Genomic DNA, 18,263 nt, shown 5'->3' with positions numbered 1-18,263 from the left:
GAGCAGACTGATAAATTGTTACAAAAGATAATGAAGGGTGATGATAAGAGCTGTGAAGAAAAATTTACACAGTAAGGAGTTAGAGAGGAACTGAGGTTCTTAGTATTGTGTGGACGTCAGTGATGGTCACTTGGAGGAACTGGCAGTGGAGCTCGTCCTGGGAGGACTCTGCAGATTTCTGGATTGAAGAGCATCGAAGTCTGAGTGAAGAGCACATGGGGAGTGGAAACAGGAGTGTGCATGTTCAGAGATGGTTTGGAAACTTTTTATTACTCCCTCAATTTCTTATCAAATTGATGTTTCACATTTAACTTGAAATCCATTAATGGGCCCAAATGAATAAATAGAAAGTAATAAACATAAAAATTATATTCAATAATGTATGTTCTTTTAGGTATATATTTTTTTTAATGTTAGAAATGACTAAAGGCAAGACTGGTAAGGTAGATATCAGGAGAAGATATGCTTAAATAGGATAGGTAAAATAGTGGGACAAAAGTAGGATTAGTGTATAAATTTTAACAAAAATGCTTTGGTGACATGACTAATGACCTGTAGTGACTAAATAAATCAACATTATTCTGCTTATCCAAATATTGAAATTGAGACTTTATTTCAACTTAATATTTTGATTTCCATGACTAATTTAAGTTATAATAACAACAAAAAGCATATTGGAACAATAAGTCTTATAAAGTTGTATCCACATTGGATTCCTGGATTTTGATGGACAGTTAATTGACCTGAGACTAGGAGTTTATCCAGAAGTACCGAACAGAACCAGGTATATGATATCTGCCTTCGAGTCTATACTTTGGTGCTCCAGCTGTCAACAAATAAATATCCCTAGCATCTAAATGAGCAGTGCTGATGGCATTAATAGTATTTGCAAGATTAACCTAACATCATGGAGCAAACTTCCCATATTCTTTTGTATCTATCTGTCAGTCTGTCCATCTGTCTACATGTGTGTGCATGCGTGCTCAGTCATGCAGGACTCTTTGCTACCCCATGGACTCCTCTAGCTCCTCTGTCTATGGAATTTTCCAGGGAAGAATACCAGAGCAGGTTGCCATTTCCTACCAAGGGGATCTTCCTGACCCAGGGATTGAACCCGCATCTCTGGCATCTCCTGCATTGGCAGGTGGATTCTTTACCACTAGCACCAGCTGGGAAGCTCATTTACACATGACCATCAGCTAATTATGAATTTCAAAATTGTCCAAGTGAATTCTTTGAAGGAATATGCAAATAATAAAACTTCAGTGATGTTTTCTGTATGTGTTACGATGTAAATGATGAAGGTATTTGTTCTTTAAATCCTTTCTTTCAGTAAAGTCCTAAGGAAACAATAAGACACTTGGTTCATCAAGATGTCAGCATATCTTGATGCATATCAGTGCTGCTCATCGACACTATACTTGAGCAATTTTTACAAGGATGTTAGACTTTTTTGATACCTGTATAAATCAAGGCAGAGTATTGCTTGAGAGCCACAATGAAATATGAATGTGGAGGTGTGTGTATATTCTACTTAATTCTGTGCAATGGGTGCTAGATGTTGCCTCAGATATGTCTACACTATTCTTGAGCTTAGAAATTATCAAACATAGTATATTAATAAACTCTGTAATGGTGAGTGAAAATTTTTAAATTCAAGAAAAGGACATTAAAATTTTACTGGAGATTAAACAGAGTAAATATCAGGTTTTTAATCTAAAGAATGAATTCAGAGAGCAAGTAGCATTTGTTATACGATGGATCTTAAAGGCGAGTTTGGATAGTCATAAGTGGAGGGGAGATGTTCAGTGGATAGAAAAGGGATTGAGTGAATGGAGTCTGAGGGTGGAATGCAGGGGACAAGTTCCTGCAACAGGAAACAAGCTGTTGAAAAGAGGTCAAAACAGTAGTAAAATTGGAAATCTAACATTATTTTCAAAGCTGTACTGGAAGAAGAGTATGTATCTTTGAGCAAGGAGTTCTTTTAATTCAAGAAGATTAATCTTCCAATGCTGATTTGTAATGAATTTTATTAGGGAAATTTTAAATTAGCCCAGGCAGCAATTAATTAGGCAATATTGGAAATGAGAAGTATGTAAGAGAAATCATGAAAGTAGATTATGTATGATTGAATGGCTGCCTGAGAAAGGGATGCAGAGCACTTGCATCTGGTGACTAGGAAATTGGTAGTGCCATTAATAAAATAGATCAGGAGGAGTTAGTAGTCATGGGGAAAAATATGATTATGGACATCTTTCCAAGTGGCTCAGTGGTAAAGAATCCACCTGCCAATATAGGAGACCCAGGTTCGATGCCTGGGTCAGGAAGATATCCTTTAGAAGGAAATGGCAACCCACTCCAATATTCTTGCCTGGAAGATCCCATGGACAGAGGAGCCTGCCAGGCTACGGTCCACGGGGTGCCAAAGACTTGGACATGACTTAGCAACTAAACAACAGCAAATGGACATCTTGAATTTACACTGCCATCATAGAAGCTCTAGGAAGCTCACAATAGGCTGTTGGAAAGCTGTGTCTGGAACAGAGAAGAGAAGAGGAAAGAGCTGATGAGGCAGGAGGCATAGGAAGGGGCATGGAAGTGGAAGAGTGGGGAAGTAGGGAGTGAGGTGGGGACTTCCAGGGGAATCTTACCACCGGCAGGTTCCATGGAAGGTGGAGAGCTGAGGATGGAGCCTGGGAAGACGTGGATGCGGTCCCCGAATGTCACTGCCCGGAGAAGGTCCTGCAGTCATGGGAGTGTTCTCCATCTGTGCCGTCCAGGTTGGTGGCCAGCATGTGCCAAATGAGGACCCGAGCTTTAAATCTTAGTTTAGTTCATTCAGTCGCTCAGTCGTGTCCAACTCTGCAATCCCATGGACTGCAGCACGCCAGGCCTCCCTGTCCATCACTAACTCCAAGGAGCTTACTCAAACACATGTCCATTGAGACAGTGATACCACCCAACCATCTCATCCTCTGTCTCCCCCTTCTCCTCCTGCCTTCAACCTTTACCAGCATCAGGGTCTTTTCCAATGAGTCAGTTCTTAGCATCAGGTGGCCAAAGTATTGGAATTTCAACTTCAGCATCAGTCCTTCCAATGAATATTCAGGACTGATTTCCTTTAGGATGGACTGGCTGGATCTCCTTGCAGTCCAAGGGACTCTCAAGAGTCTTCGCCAACACCACAGTTCAAAAGCATCAGTTCTTTGGTGCTCAGCTTTCTTTATAGTCCAACTCTGACATCCATACATGACTACTGGAAAAACCATAGCTTTGATTAGACAGACCTTTGTTGGCAAAGAAGTCTCTGCTTTTTAATAAACTGTCTAGGTTGGTCATAACTTTTCTTACAAGGAGTAACTGTCTTTTAATTTCATGGCTGCAGTCACCATCTGCAGTGATTTTGGAGCCCCCCAAAATAAAGTCTGACACTGTTTCCACTGTTTCCCCATCTATTTCCCATGAAGTGATGGGACTGGATCTCATGATCTTTGTTTTCTGAATGTTGAGCTTTAAGCCAACTTTTTCACTCTCCTCTTTCATCAAGAGGCTTTTTAGTTCTTCACTTTCTGCCATAAGGGTGGTGTCATCTGCATATCTGAGGTATGCAGGTATTGATATTTCTCCCAGCAATCTTGGTTTCAGCTTGTGCTTCATCCAGCCTGGCATTTCTCATGATGTACTCTGCAGAGAAGTTAAATAAGCAGAGTGACAATATACAGCCTTGACGTACGCCTTTTCCTATTTGGAACTAGTCTGTTGTTCCATGTCCAGTTCTAACTGTTGCTTCTTGACTTGCATACAGATTTCTCAGGAGACGGGTCAGGTAGTCTGGTATTCCCATCTCTTTCAGAATTTTCCACAGTTTATTGTGATCCACAGTCAAAGGCTTTGGCATAGTCAATAAAGCAGTAGTATATGTTTTTCTGGAACTCTCTTGCTTTTTCGATGATCCAGTGAATTTAGTTTCAGTTAGTTTAAACTTAAGTATAACAGCCACATGTGGTTGATGGTTGCTGCATTGATAAGTATTTCTGAGGCTTCTCCCCCACTGTTGTCTCACTGCAATCACATTTCCACTCAGCCACCAAGTGACACTCCAAATATATAAAGTGTAATGTGTCCTTTCCCTGCTTAAAATTCCCCAAAGGCTCTTCAGTGTCTGGAGTAAGATCCAAGCTACTGCATCATGGCTGCAAGGAGAAATCTATGATTTCGGCTTCCTCGCCAAAGCCCCAACCCCATCAGCTCTCTGGCGCAGATTGAAACTTTCCAGGCCTGGCCTGTGTTCTCATTTCTCGAATGCCTACCCCTTCCTCATCCTCCATTTCCTCCTGTCCTTTCTGGTGTCACTTCTCGGTATTTCAGGTCTCTACGTAGGTGTTACTTCCTTTATGCCACTGGTCAAAATTGATATTCAATAATCTGTATATTCGGAGAAGGCAATGGCACCCCACTCCAGTACTCTTGCCTGGAAAATCCCATGGATGGAGGAGCCTAGAAGGCTGCAGTCCATGGAGTCGCTGAGGGTCAGACACGACTGAGCGACTTCACTTTCACTTTTCACTTTGATGCATTGGAGAAGGGGATGGCAACCCACTCCAGTGTTCTTGCCTGGAGAATCCCAGGGACGGGGAGCCTGGTGGGCTGCCGTCGATGGGATCGCACAGAGTCGGACATGACTGAAGTGATTTAGCAGCAGTAGCAATCTATATATTTCCCTCACCCTCCTCACTGGACTATAAACTCTGAGGGCAGATGTTCTGTTTCTCAAACCTCTCAGAACACCTGGCACATAGTGTGTGTGCAACAAATATTGGGCCATTGTTGATCAAGTACCGACAAGGATTGCCTGACAAAGACTATGCAACTGCAAGCAAGTTTCTGTAAATAACTTCTTGTTGCTGTGGAATGAGCCCATCTCGGCAGACAAATGCTCAGAGCAACGTACACAGACAGTTTGTTAAATTGTGTACCTGTAAAGTCCATTAAAAAGACGAAACTAAGATAATAATGTATTGAATGATACAATTTGAGTAGTACTTCATGTCGAATAAGATGGTATATTCATAAAAGCCTCAAGTCTGGAATTCCCAGCCTCTCAGTTTCTTCCTACCCCAGAGGAAGATTTTATTTCTTAGCTACCCCTCCAATGCCTATTTCTGATCTATTCTTTAGACATCTACGATCCTTGAAAGCACTTCTACATTTTCTCAGGGTATTTTTTTTTAATTTGTCAGTAATAATGGAAGGTAGACATTGCTTTTATTACCAATTAGAAAACAAAATGAAATAAAACCTTTGGGTCCCAGATTGGCAGTTTGTTAGAGAAAGATCTGTTTTGGCTTGAAAATGCATGAGAAATAAGGACCAATTTATCGCTCAGAAAAGAGTTGTTTACCTTCATTGTATGAGTGAAATAAAGTGCTACCCTGTTGAACTGCTTCTACTACTTAAGTAACCAGAGAATGATACTGTTAATAAAATTTTATTTCACTAGGAATGAAATTGATGGTACATTTTTTCTGTTTTTGAAGACCTTTGTCTAAGTCAAATGTAAAGAAATTATGTATATGAAAGCTAGTATTTTTCCTTAGTACTTAAAATGATGGTTCATATCTACAGATTTAAAAGAAGAAGAAATCCCCCTCCAGGGCAAGCAGCTCTTCCCTACCCCCCACCTGTTATGCTTCCTGTTTCATTGCTATGAATGTTTTAAAAATACAAAAGGAAAAGGACAGTGAAAGAAGAAGGAAATAAAGGAGAAAACAGAAGTTTAACTGAATATGCTAGTATGAACATTTTATCTCAAAAGAATATGTTTACTGAATTCTAATTTTATTTCCAAATCTAAGTTAAAAGTTAAATCCTGTGTATTTAATTTTTATGCTGATGTGTAGTGTTTATAAATAGGGAAGTCTCTGGGAAATAAAGTTGGATTTAAAAAACGCCTTCTAATTCTAACTTTGTGTGCATGCCAAGTTGATTAGGTGCTCAGTCATGTCCACCTCTTTGCGACCCTTTGAACTGTGACCTGCCAGTCTGTGTCCATGGGATTTTTCAGGCAAGAATACTGGAATGGGTTGCCATTTCCTTCTCCAGGGGATTTTCCCAACCCTGGAATCAAACCTGCGTCTCCTGTGTGTCCTGCAGGGTAGGTGGATTCCTTACCCACTGAGACATCAGAACTCTATTCAAAAACTTAAATATCTTCCTTCATCTGAAACTTAGACCCACACCCAAATAGGTAACTCCAGAAGTTTGAAAAGCATACAATTTTGTTTGAAAAGCATAAAATTTCCTTAGATTGGTATAAACAATATACCAAACTGAACTGGCAGTTCAGTTCAGTCTGTCTGACTGTTTGTGACACCATGGACTGCAGTACGCCAGGCCTCCCTGTCCATCGCCAACTCCCAGAGTTTACCCAAACCCATGTCCATTGAATCGGTGATGCCATCCAACCATCTCATCCTCTGTCATCCCCTTCTCCTCCTGCCCACAATCTTTCTCAGCATCAGGGTCTTTTCAAATGAGTCAGTTCTTTGCGTCAGGTATTGCGATGCGAAATACCAAAGTATTGGAGTTTCAGCCTCAGCATCATTCCTTCCAATGAACACCCAGGACTGGTCTCCTTTAGGATGGACTGGTTGGATCTCCTTGCAGTCCAAGGGACTCTCAAGAGTCTTTGCTAATACCACAGTTCAAAAGCATCAATTCTTTGGCACTTAGCTTTCTTCACAGTCCAACTCTCACATCCATACATGACTACTGGAAAAACCATAGCTTTGACTAGATGGACCTGTGTTGGCAAAGTAATGTTTCTTTTTAATATGCTGTCTAGGTTGGTCATAAGTTTTCTTCCAAGGATCAAGCGTCTTTAAGTATAAATAAAATACGTGATTTTTAAATGACATATTTTAGTAATATAAAATTAAGCCTAAGTATAAAAAATATTCCAATAAACGTGTCCCCAAATTGAAGACACTCCTATGAATAATATTGTAAAATAGCCTTTCATTTGAAATCTTTTTCTAATTCCTTCATTTTCCCCGTGGATTTAACATAGTTACTGCATGACCCATTACTTACCAGGTAGTGCCTATTAAATTAGATAATCATGAAACTTCCCCCCATAGGAATATGGTACATTTTGTTAATGTCCTACATTAAAGAATGAAAGCAAAATGGGTCTCTGTTTTAGAATTCTGAATGATAACTTGGGACATAAAAATGGGACATATTTTATGAGCTTTGTAATATTTTTCTGATGTAACAGTTAACTTCTAGAATGTCTCTTCTGGGGAAGGATTCTCTGTGCTGCATGAGTTACAAATTTTGTATCATTATTTTCTTGCTATACTGTGCCTCCTTAGGTAGAGAATTTGAGTAAATAAAAGGCAGATGACTTTCAAGTGGTGAGAATTACAACATGAGCCCTCAAAAGACTCATGTGTTTCCTTTATCTTCCTCCCTTGCCCAAAGGGGCATGTCAGAAAGTAGATAATTACCTTGTGAACTCATGTTATATACACAGATGGATTGGTTAGTATGAAAAAATTGCATTAATAGCTTGTGAAATGCAGATGAGGTAATTATTTAGATCACTCCGTCAAAACACTAACTCATTCTGATCTCAAAAATTTAAATGAGTCTGAGGAACATGTGGTGTACCCCAGTCATTTTGGCATAAACATTTCACTTCAAATCATAAGAGTTAAGATAGAAGCTTAATTTGTTACTTCAAATAGCAATTAATTCAATTGCTATGTGAATTAACATGTTTCTTATTTCAGTGTTTTATTGTGTAAATAATTAGATGGAAGTCCATCATCATTTGGTGAATCCTAACGGACTTCATCTTTAGTTTATCAAAAAGGATCATTTTGGAAATAAACAACAACACTGTTGTCAAACCCTGGGTCTCATAGGTAAAGGGAGTTAGTGGGAAAAATAACTAAAGTGACATTAAACATAGTTTTTAAACACAGGAAACAAAAACTCTAGAAGATGTTCCCTTCTGAAACATACAATAATCATTAGCATAATAGTCCTTTCCCAGATGTAGCTGTACTTAAATCCCCGTTTTCTTAATTCAGAAAATATTTCATTGACTTCACAAGCTGATTCTGCTGAGACTGATTTTTTTCCTAAGTTCAATATGTGCAGACTACACTTCCTGTTTAAATATTTGTAATTAGTCACACTGATTTGAAATATAATGTCTTTTGCATTTGAACTTTTCTTTGTTTTATTTTTGCAAGTTCTATGGAATGTGTATTTAGTGTCCAGGATTTTGCAAATTTTTGTGATGTTTAAGAAGGCATCTTTATTAGTCTGGGGTTCTAGAATGTACCAGAAGGATGAAATTGAACAAATCTGTCTGTGATCTACCCCATAGATCTGCCATGTGTTCTATAGGAGGGGAGGAGTGTTTGTTGCACTAGGTCATTTAAGAGGATTAAACTGAATTTCTCATATAGAAAATACTCCATTTCTCTAAACATTAATCAAGTTTTAAGATATTGGTAGAGAATGAATGTATTACACAGTATGCCAGATATTCAGATTACTGTTTCGCAGTATCTCCTGGAATAGAGTAACCAAGAAACTTGTTACAAACACAACATATCCAAGACCCACAGCAGGTAAGTGAGATCTGAACACATTGGGGGTGGAGTGGTAGCCAGGAATGTTGTGATGCCATTTCTTTGCTGAATGGTCATCAGTGTATATATTCTTGAAGAAACAGTTTATATTATAATAAAACTGTACTACACTAGCAGACAAAAAAAAAAAAAAAGCTGTATAAAGAATCAAAGTAATACCTTTAAAAACAAAATATGTCATCTGTTATTAAAGGGAATTTATGGAGTTGAGCCAGAGAAGGTGATGGCACCCCGCTCCAGGACTCTTGCCTGGAAAATCCCATGGATGGAGGAGCCTGGTAGGCTGCAGTCCATGGGGTCGCAAAGAGTTGGACACGACTGAGTGACTTCACTTTCACTTTTCACTTTCATGCATTAGAGAAGGAAATGGCAACCCACTCCCTTGTTCTTGCCTGGGGAATCCCAGGGATGGGGGAGCCTGATGGGCTGCTGTCTATGGGGTTGCACAGAGTTGGACACAACTGAAGCGACTTAGCAGCTTAGCATGGAGTTGAGCAAAATGAAAACAGCAGTAAATCTTTATATGGGCAGCAGTTTCACAGGGAACTTAAAGTTCTGGTATAAAGATACGAGTCAGAAATAAGATTAGGACAGCCTTTCTGTGGATTGAAAAGATTAATGGAACTGGAAGCTTCTTTTAAGGGGAACATAAAGTCCTAATGATGGGTAAGAGAAGGATAAGGATTCAGGTTCAAGTAACCCTTGAAAGCTATAATTCCCTTAGAAATGGTTGACCTGGCAGCTAATAATCACAAAGGGTTTTAAAAAATATATGAAAGAACTGGAGAATTTAAAATTGTTTTTTAAAGTACTTTATATCTTGATATGCACTTTATAGAAGGAAGACCAAATGAAAAATCCACATTACCCTGGGACCATGGTCAGAGATTACCATAAAATGATGTAGAAAATTCTCTTTTCAAAAATTATTTATGTGTATCTATAAAATATTTACATATTTTATATTTTAATGGATAAAATATGCAAATTAATATGATATATAACAGAAAGCCAGTGGCATTAATAAAATAAATCCAGACAATTCATTGGCCTTTAAAGAAAAAGATTGTCCATAGAGATCAGAGAGAGAAAGAAACAAAGAAACTACTTTTTAAACAGTTGCAATTCTAAAGTTATGGAGCAAGCAGAAAATTATGACATGAATTTCCCTTTAGTCAAGAACCAATTCTTCTCTTTTTAATTGACTATAACTTCTCCCAGCTGTCATCCTGCCTTAATTAATCCTACTTGCAAAGGTAAAATCTTGTAGGTGTGAAGTTTTGCAGACACAAACCTATTTCTTGCTTGGAAAGCATAAAATATATGGGTAAAGGAGATAATCAGTAAAGGGAATGATAAAGTATATGAAGATTGAATATCTGATGTTTTATTAAGAATTTTAAAGAAAAATGATGTTCTAAATTGTCACCTGATCCCATCTGATCATCAGAGATAAAAATACCTGTCTGTTGGGCTAGGCACCTTGGTTTTGTTGCTGCCCTCAACAATAAGGAAAATGGTTTCTAACACATGATTTGTGGAATCAGAGCCAATAGCTTTAAATAAACAAATGAACAAGGCAAAAAAAATGATTTAACTGAAAGTCAGTAAATCTCCTGGTCCCCTGGCCTCACCCAGCTTCTGCTACAGGTACCTCACCTAGATTCCCAGATCAACCTTTGACTTAAATTTTTCTCCCAGCTTCTTTGACGTTTTAGATTTTAATCTCAGCTCTGCTTTTCCCAGGTTAGGACACATTTAGCAATAAGCCCACCAAGTGATCTCAACTGGTGTGTGTTGCTGGTGGAAGCATGGTTAAATACTGTAAAGAAAGGATTGCAGAGGAAAAGGAGTGAAGATAATATCATTGTGAAACATTGGCACTTGATATTTAACATATCTACTACAAGAAATGCAGAGAAACACATTATAGCAAAGTCCCAGAGTATTTGTTTTGAGAGAAAAGTTACTTTGGGCTCTTATTTTAAAAAGAGTAACGATAACCCTGTATGTGAGATAGCAGAAGAGACACAGATGTACAGAACAGTCTTTTGGACTCTGTGGGAGAGGGAGAGGGTGGGATGATTTGGGAGAATGGCATTGAAACATGCATAATATCATATATGAAATGAATCACCAGTCCAGGTTCCATGCAGGATACAGGATGCTTGGGGCTGGTGCACTGGGATGACCCAGAGGGATGGTACGAGGAGGGAGGGGGGTTCAGGATGGGGAACACGTGTACACCTGTGGCGGATTCATGTTTATGTATGGCAAAACCAATACAATATTGTAAAGTAATAAAGCCTCCAATTAAAATAAATAAATTTATTTAAAAAATAAAAAGAGTAGAGCTAGAGTGTGACTCCCTACTCCTTAGGTGTGGATGGCACATAGTGATTTTCTTCCAGAGCACAGTATGAAAAGCAGAGGGGAATAACTTCGTGATGGAGATGAAGAACTAGTCAGCACTGCCCCAGACGGTGGCCACGGTCAGTTCCAGCAGTGACCAGGCACTTTCATGGCCTGGACCCTTGGTATGATGTTTTGAGAATGGCGCTTCACCTCCGACCTTCCTCCCCAAGTTCTGTAACTCCAGTCTAATTGTAAGAAAAATATCAGGCAAATGCTAATTGAGAAGCATTCTATAAAATACCTGACAAGAACTCTTCAGAGCTGCTAATGTCATCAACAACAAGGAAAGTCTGTGAAACTATCTTAACAACAGGACCCTTAGGAGATTTGACGTATAAAACAAATGTGGTGTCCTGGTTAGGATTTTGGGACAGATGTTAAAAAAGACGTTAAAAATCTAAGGCAATCTGAGAAACATGGACTTATTAATGATGTTATAGATAGACTAATAATGTTATAGATAATGTATTAATAACAACATCGGTTTACTAGTGGTCCCAGATGTACCATAGTAATGAAAGATTTTAATGGCAGAGCAAACTGGGTCTGTGGTGGTAAGAACCCTGTGTTCTGTCTCCCCAACTTTTCTGTAAAAATAAGACTACTCTAAAAATATTTATTTAAGAAATTAGTTGACAGTTACCTACAACTTAATATTAAAAGCCTTTTGGAAAAAAAAAATTGTGTGCAGCAAAATTCCCTAGATAAATGCATCTGCCATTCTTATATCATTAGGAAGCAAACTGTAGGCCAAATGTAAAAAAAAAAAAAAAAGTAAAATGTAAATGTAAAAAAAATTAAATATAACAATAATAGGATCAAATATGTCTCAGAAAAATATTTTCCTAAGTTTAAATCTGTTACAAGGGCTTCCCTGGTGGCTCAGTTGGTAAAGAATGCACCTGCAATGCAAGAGCCCTGGGTTTGATCCCCTGGTTGGGAACATCCCTTGGAGAAGGGCATGGTAACCCACTCCAGTATTCTTGCCTGGAGAATCCCCATGACCAGAGGAGCCTGGCAGGCTACAGTCCAGGGGATTGCAAAGATTGGACAGGACTGAGCAACTAAGCACAGGGCAACACATGATCTTAGAAAGGAGAAGTTATAAATGATTCCCTTTTAAATGAATTGTATGTTTCTATTTTATAATTATATAGTTGTAAGTATAATTTATATATTTGTAATTTAATTTTTGTGAAAAATTCTATTTTTAAACCTTTGACTAAAAAATGTGAAACATTTGTAACACTATTTAAAATACACTGTTTAAAGACTCCAGTGAATTAATAATTTTAAATCAAGAGTTCACCAGATGACTTAGAAGACATGAACACTATGCTGAGGGTAAACAGCAAAAAATGAAACTTGATCTTTTGTCTTGAAAGTAATAAAGGAAATTTAAAGGTGAAACATTGAACACAGTGCCTGGCATACAATGGTTTGGTCAATTTTAAAAATGTATAATAATTACCAATAAGAAGGCAGTAAAATGAATATGCTCATGTATTGTTTGGTGGCAGTGAAAAAACTTGATGGTAGTGTGAAAATAATAACTCAAAGTCATTAGCTATTACCTTCAGCCCTGTAATCCCGTTTCTGAGGATGTTCTTAAGTGTATTTGATACTTAGTGCTATATAACCAGAAGTACAAGTCAAGTGAGATCCACAGATCATGGCTAAATTCTTGACTAGGTTATCAGGGACTTGGGAGAAATGTACCTGAAAAATTGGTCACAACAACGTCTGGGGAAGAGGTACATGGATAGACCTCTCAAGATAGACGAGTCTGAAGATATGTGTTTCTCACTACAAGGCTCACCAAAGGGTGAACTCACAGGAGATGAATTTTAATAAAGAAGTGGATAGAATGGTTCATTCTGTGAACTTCAGTCTCCATCCCCAGCCATTCCTTTCCTTGCCAAAGTGCCTTATGACTAAAGTGGCCACAGTGACAAGGAAGGAGGTTGTGCGTGGGCTCAGCAACGTGGGCCTCCACACACTAACAGTGTGTGCACCTGGCTGCCAGCAGTAGAGACCAGCGCTGAGGCTACAGTGTGCCAGGATTCCTCAGAAGGATTACCAGTGGAAACACATCCATCATGGAAGAGGCAGCACTTATTGTTCCTAGAACAGACACAAGCTCCTGCCAACACTGTCATCTGTGGATTTATTTATTTGTTTATCCACTGTTACATACAGAAGGAAATGACAGTATTCTAGACTGGAAAATCCCATGGACAGAGGAATCTGGCGGGCTACAGTCCATGATATGGCAAGAGTTGGGCTTGACTTAGCGACTAAACCACCACCACCACCACCCGCTGCTATGACATTCCAAAGGACAAAACTTGGAAGGCAAGTCACAAAAGGCAATGCAGTGTATTGAATTAGAATGATAGTGTTATGGTTAAGTGCTTTTTTTCCTTCAAAAATATTTAACATTTTAAAAATATTTTAAATATTTTATAAAATGAGAGAAGTGGTACCATATTGATAATGCATGCATGCTAAGTCATTTAAGTCTTGTCTGACCCTCTAAGACCCTATGGACTGCAGCCCACCAGGCTCCTCTGTCCCCAGGGTTCCCTAGGCAAAAATACTGGAGTGGGTTGGCATGATTTCCTCCAGGGGATCTTCCCGACCCAGGGGTTGAACCTGTGTCTCTTTGCCTCCTGCATTGGCAAGTGGGTTCTTTACCACTAGCCACCACCTGGGAAGCCCACTCTATTGATAATATTTAATATTAACTTGAAGGAAATGCCAGCCCACTCCAGTAGTCTTGCCTGGAAAATACCATGGACGGAGGAGCCTGGTAGGCTACAGTCCATGGAGTTGCAAAGAGTCAAACATGACTGAGCAACTTCACTTTCCTTTATATGTCCTAAGGGTAAGAAACATATTATCCTTAATGCATGAGTTCAGCATAAGAACTGTCATAAAGTGGACATGATGGAGTAAAGATGATTCTCAACACACCTTTTATCTCCCATGGTATCAAGATTTTAGTAACATTATCCTGGTGTATATAGAATCCATATTTTGTACCACATGTTTTCTATCTATATTGTGAAGCCAGTCTCCAAGTAATTAGGCGTTATTCATTTTGCCACCTCTGATTCAAAATGACAGGAAGAGCCACGTGTACTTTGGATATTTTATTCACTGAATAGTGTGTCTATTATTATACCAAAAACTGTACTGACAACAGAGAGTTTATTCCCTCAACCTCTGTAGGACACTAAATCAAACCATCTGTAGTAATTATCTTTCTGTCTAGAATATGATTATTAACATATGGCAGTGTCAAATTATTTTAATTTATCTTTTGTTAAACAAGAAATAAATAGCATGTCATGTCTTAAGTAGCCTGGAGACTCTTTGTTTTATTCACTGTGAAAAAGTCAAATAATTTTGCCCACTGTCCTTCTACATACTACACCAGAAAAAAATTCAGAAATGTCCCTAAACTTACATGTAGAATAAAATAAAGAAAAAGTTAGCAAATAAGATACTGTTCATTGACTTTCAGCACCAAATTGTGATTTATATACTTGTTTGTATGATAATATTGAAAAAAACAATGAAAAATCCTAGAATCTTGCTTAGATAAGGCATCAGAGGGACTAACTATATTATTTGCTATAAATGTGAAAGAAATTCCAAATATAATTATATGCTTCTTTTCCCGTATGGTTGATGAACTGAAGAAACGTTCCACCTAGTGATCTTGGCGCTGGAACTCTCAACTTAACCTCTGTGTGACTGAGTAGAATGAAGGACTTGGACAACATGATTTCAGTCTCTCTGACCGCATTATTTTTTTATTTCCTTGGGCTACAGAATCACTGCAGACAGTGACTGCAACCATTAAATTAAAAGACACAAACTCTTTGGAAGGAAAACTGTGACAAACCTAGACAATGAATTAAAAAGCAGAGACATCACTTTTCCAACAAAGGTCCATCTAGTCAAAGCTATGGTTTTTCCAGTAGACATGTATGGATGTGAGAGTTGGACCATAAAGAAGACTGAGCACCAAATAAATGATGCTTTTGAATCGTGGTGTTGGAGAAGACTTGAGTCCTTTGGACTGCAAGGAGATCAAACCAGTCCATCCTAAAGGAAATCAATGTTGAATATTCATTGGAAGGACTGATGCTGAGGCTGAAGTTCCAATACTTTGGCCACCTGATGTGAAGAACTGACTAATTTGAAAAGACCCTGATGCTGAGAAAGATTGAGGGCAGGAGGAAAATAGGGTAAAAAAGGATGAAATGGTTGGATAGCATCACTGACAAATGGACGTGAGTTTGATCAAACTCCAGGAGATAATGAAGGACAGGGAAGCCTGGCATCCTGCAGTCCATGGGGTCACAAAGATTCAGACACGACTTAGCAACTGAACGACAACACCTGGCCTCGTGTAATATGCTGTCAGTGTACTTTTACATTGTTTAATATCAGGGAGTAGTCCTTTGCAAGATCTCTGCTGCCTGTGGGGGCTCTCTGAATATGGAACGTAGAAACAAGCATCAGTCCATATGGGGCTTCCCAGGTGGCATTAGTGGTAAAGAATCCGCCTGCCAATGCAGGAGATGCAAGAGACATGCATTTGGTCCCTGGGTTGGGAAGATCCCCTGGAGGAGGGCATGGCAACCCACTGCAGTATTTTTGCCTGGAGAGTCCCATGGGCAGAGGAGCCTGGCAGGGTACAGTCCATAGGGTCTCAAAGAGTTGAACACGACTGAAGCAGCTTTTGTATAGCACATCAATCCATATGTTCTGATATGTATTTATGATTATACAGTTTTTAAATTTGGACTTCTTTATAAATTCAGGGCATATAATTTAATCTGGGATAAAGATTAAGAAAAACTAATTGGCCCATGATTTCCAATTCTGACGAGCTTCCTATAAATAGGCCCAGTGATCCAACATTAAAATGGTCTTTGTGGAAAGGAGATGAATTGTCTGGGGAAAGAACAACTTTCGAAGTAACAGTCAGTGGTAAAAGATGACAGTACATAACAGATCTAATATTCTGAAGTTAAACAGGTTACAATAGAATGATGATGACGTTTAAGAGTAATGTGTCTCTAAATATCTTATTATTTAAAATTGAGAAATAGCCAAGATGATCTATGTTGTAATGAACAGCTATCATAAAAGTACTGAACACATATGTCTTTTTATTAATTTTTAATTGGAGGATAATTTTATTATAAATTTATAATATTTTCTTGGTTTATAATATTTTTATATTATTGTTTTAAAATACTTTATAATATTTTTTGGCTTTATAATATTTTGTTGGTTTTTGCCATACAACAGTGGGAACTGTCCATAAGTATACTTATATCCCCTCCCTCTTGAGCCTCCCTTCCACCCCACCCCATCCTACCCTTCTAGGTCATCACAGTGTACCAGGCTGAGCTCCTTGTGTTAGACAGCAGCTTCCTGCTAGCAATCTGTTTTACACATGGTAATGTATATATTTCAGTGCTACTCTCTCAATTAGTTCCATCCTCTCCTTCCCCTGCTGTGTCTGCAAATCCGTTCTCTACATCTGCATCTCCATTCCTGCCCTGCAAGAAGTTTCTTCAGTGCCATTTAAAAAGACTCCATATATATGCATTAACATACAATATTTGTTTTTCTCTATCTGACTTACTTCACTGTGCATAACAGGCTCTAGATTCATCCAGCTCAGTTCAACTGACTCAAATTAATTTCTTTTTATGGCTGAGTAATAGTCCACTGTATAAATGTACCACATCTTCTTTACCCATTTATCTGTTGATGGTTGCTTCCATGTCTTAGTAAATAGTGTTGCAATGAACATTGGGGTACATGTGCATTTTTAAATTACTGTTTTCTCAGAGTGTATGCCAAGTAGGGGGATTGCTGGGTCACATGGTAGTTTTATTCCTAACTTTTTAAGGAATCTCCTTACTGTTTTTCATCATCAGTTCAGTTCAGTTCAGTCACTCAGTCACGTCCGACTCTTTGTGACCCCATGAATCGCAGCACGCCAGGCCTCCCTGTCCATCACCAACTCCTGGAGATCACGAAGACTCACGTCCATCGAGTCAGTGATGCCATCCAGCCATCTCATCCTCTGTCGTCCACTTCTCCTCCTGCCCCCAATCCCTCCCAGCATCAGAGTCTTTTCCAATGAGTCAACTCTTAGCATGAGGTGGCCAAAATACTGGAGTTTTAGCTTCAGCATCATTCCCTCCAAAGAAATCCCAGGGCTGATCTCCTTCAGAATGGACTGGTTGGATCTCCTTGAAGTCCAAGGGACTCTCAAGAGTCTTCTCCAACACCACAGTTCAAAAGCATCAATTCTTCAGTGCTCAGCCTTCTTCACAGTTCAACTCTCACATCCATGCATGACCACAGGAAAAACCATAGCCTTGACTAGACAGACCTTTGTTGGCAAAGTAATGTCTCTGCTTTTGAATATGCTATCTAGGTTGGTCATAACTTTCCTTCCAAGGAGTAAGTGTCTTTTAATTTCAAGGCTGCAGTCACCATCTGCGGTGATTTTGGAGCTCCCCAAAATAAATTCTGACACTGTTTCCACTGTTTCCCCATCTATTTCCCGTGAAGTGATGGGACCAGATGCCATGATCTTCGTTTTCTGAATGTTGAGCTTTAAGCCAATTTTTTCACTCTCCTTTTTCACTTTCATCAAGAGGCTTTTTAGTTACTCTTCACTTTATGCCATAAGGATGGTGTCATCTGCATATCTGAGGTTATTGATATTTCTCCCGGCAATCTTGATTCCAGCTTGTACTTCTTCCAGTCCACCGTTTCTCATGATGTACTCTGCATGTAAGTTAAATAAGCAGGGTGATAATCATGGTTGTATCAATTTACATTCCCACCAACAGTGCAAGAGGGTTCCCTTTTCTCCACATCCTCTCCAGCATTTATTTTTGTAGATTTTTTGATGATGGCTGTTCTGACCTGTGTAAAGTGATACCTCAATTGTAGTTTTGACTTGCATTTCTCTAATAATGAGTGATGAGCGTTTTTTCATGTTTTTGTTGGTTATCTGTATGTTTTCTTTGTATAATGAGTGGATCAGATCAGATCAGATCAGTTGCTCAGTCGTGTCCGACTCTTTGTGACCCCATGAATTGCAGCACGCCACGGCCTCCCTGTCCATCCACC

At 38.9% G+C, this 18,263-nt stretch overlaps 1 protein-coding gene across 1 annotated transcript in view; it reads left to right on the top strand.

Annotated features, from left to right (window-relative positions):
• The window catches only part of BAI3 (brain-specific angiogenesis inhibitor 3), an 880,973-nt gene that overhangs the window by 284,083 nt on the left and 578,627 nt on the right, over positions 1-18,263 (top strand). The gene's annotated exons all lie outside the window — the stretch shown is intronic.

Source organism: Bison bison, unplaced genomic scaffold, assembly GCF_000754665.1.
Source record: "Bison bison bison isolate TAMUID 2011002044 unplaced genomic scaffold, Bison_UMD1.0 scf7180017864268, whole genome shotgun sequence".
NCBI classification, from domain to species: Eukaryota; Metazoa; Chordata; class Mammalia; order Artiodactyla; family Bovidae; genus Bison; species Bison bison.
The sequence above is the reverse complement of the archived record's forward strand: the minus strand, read 5'-3'. Positions and strand labels throughout refer to the sequence as shown.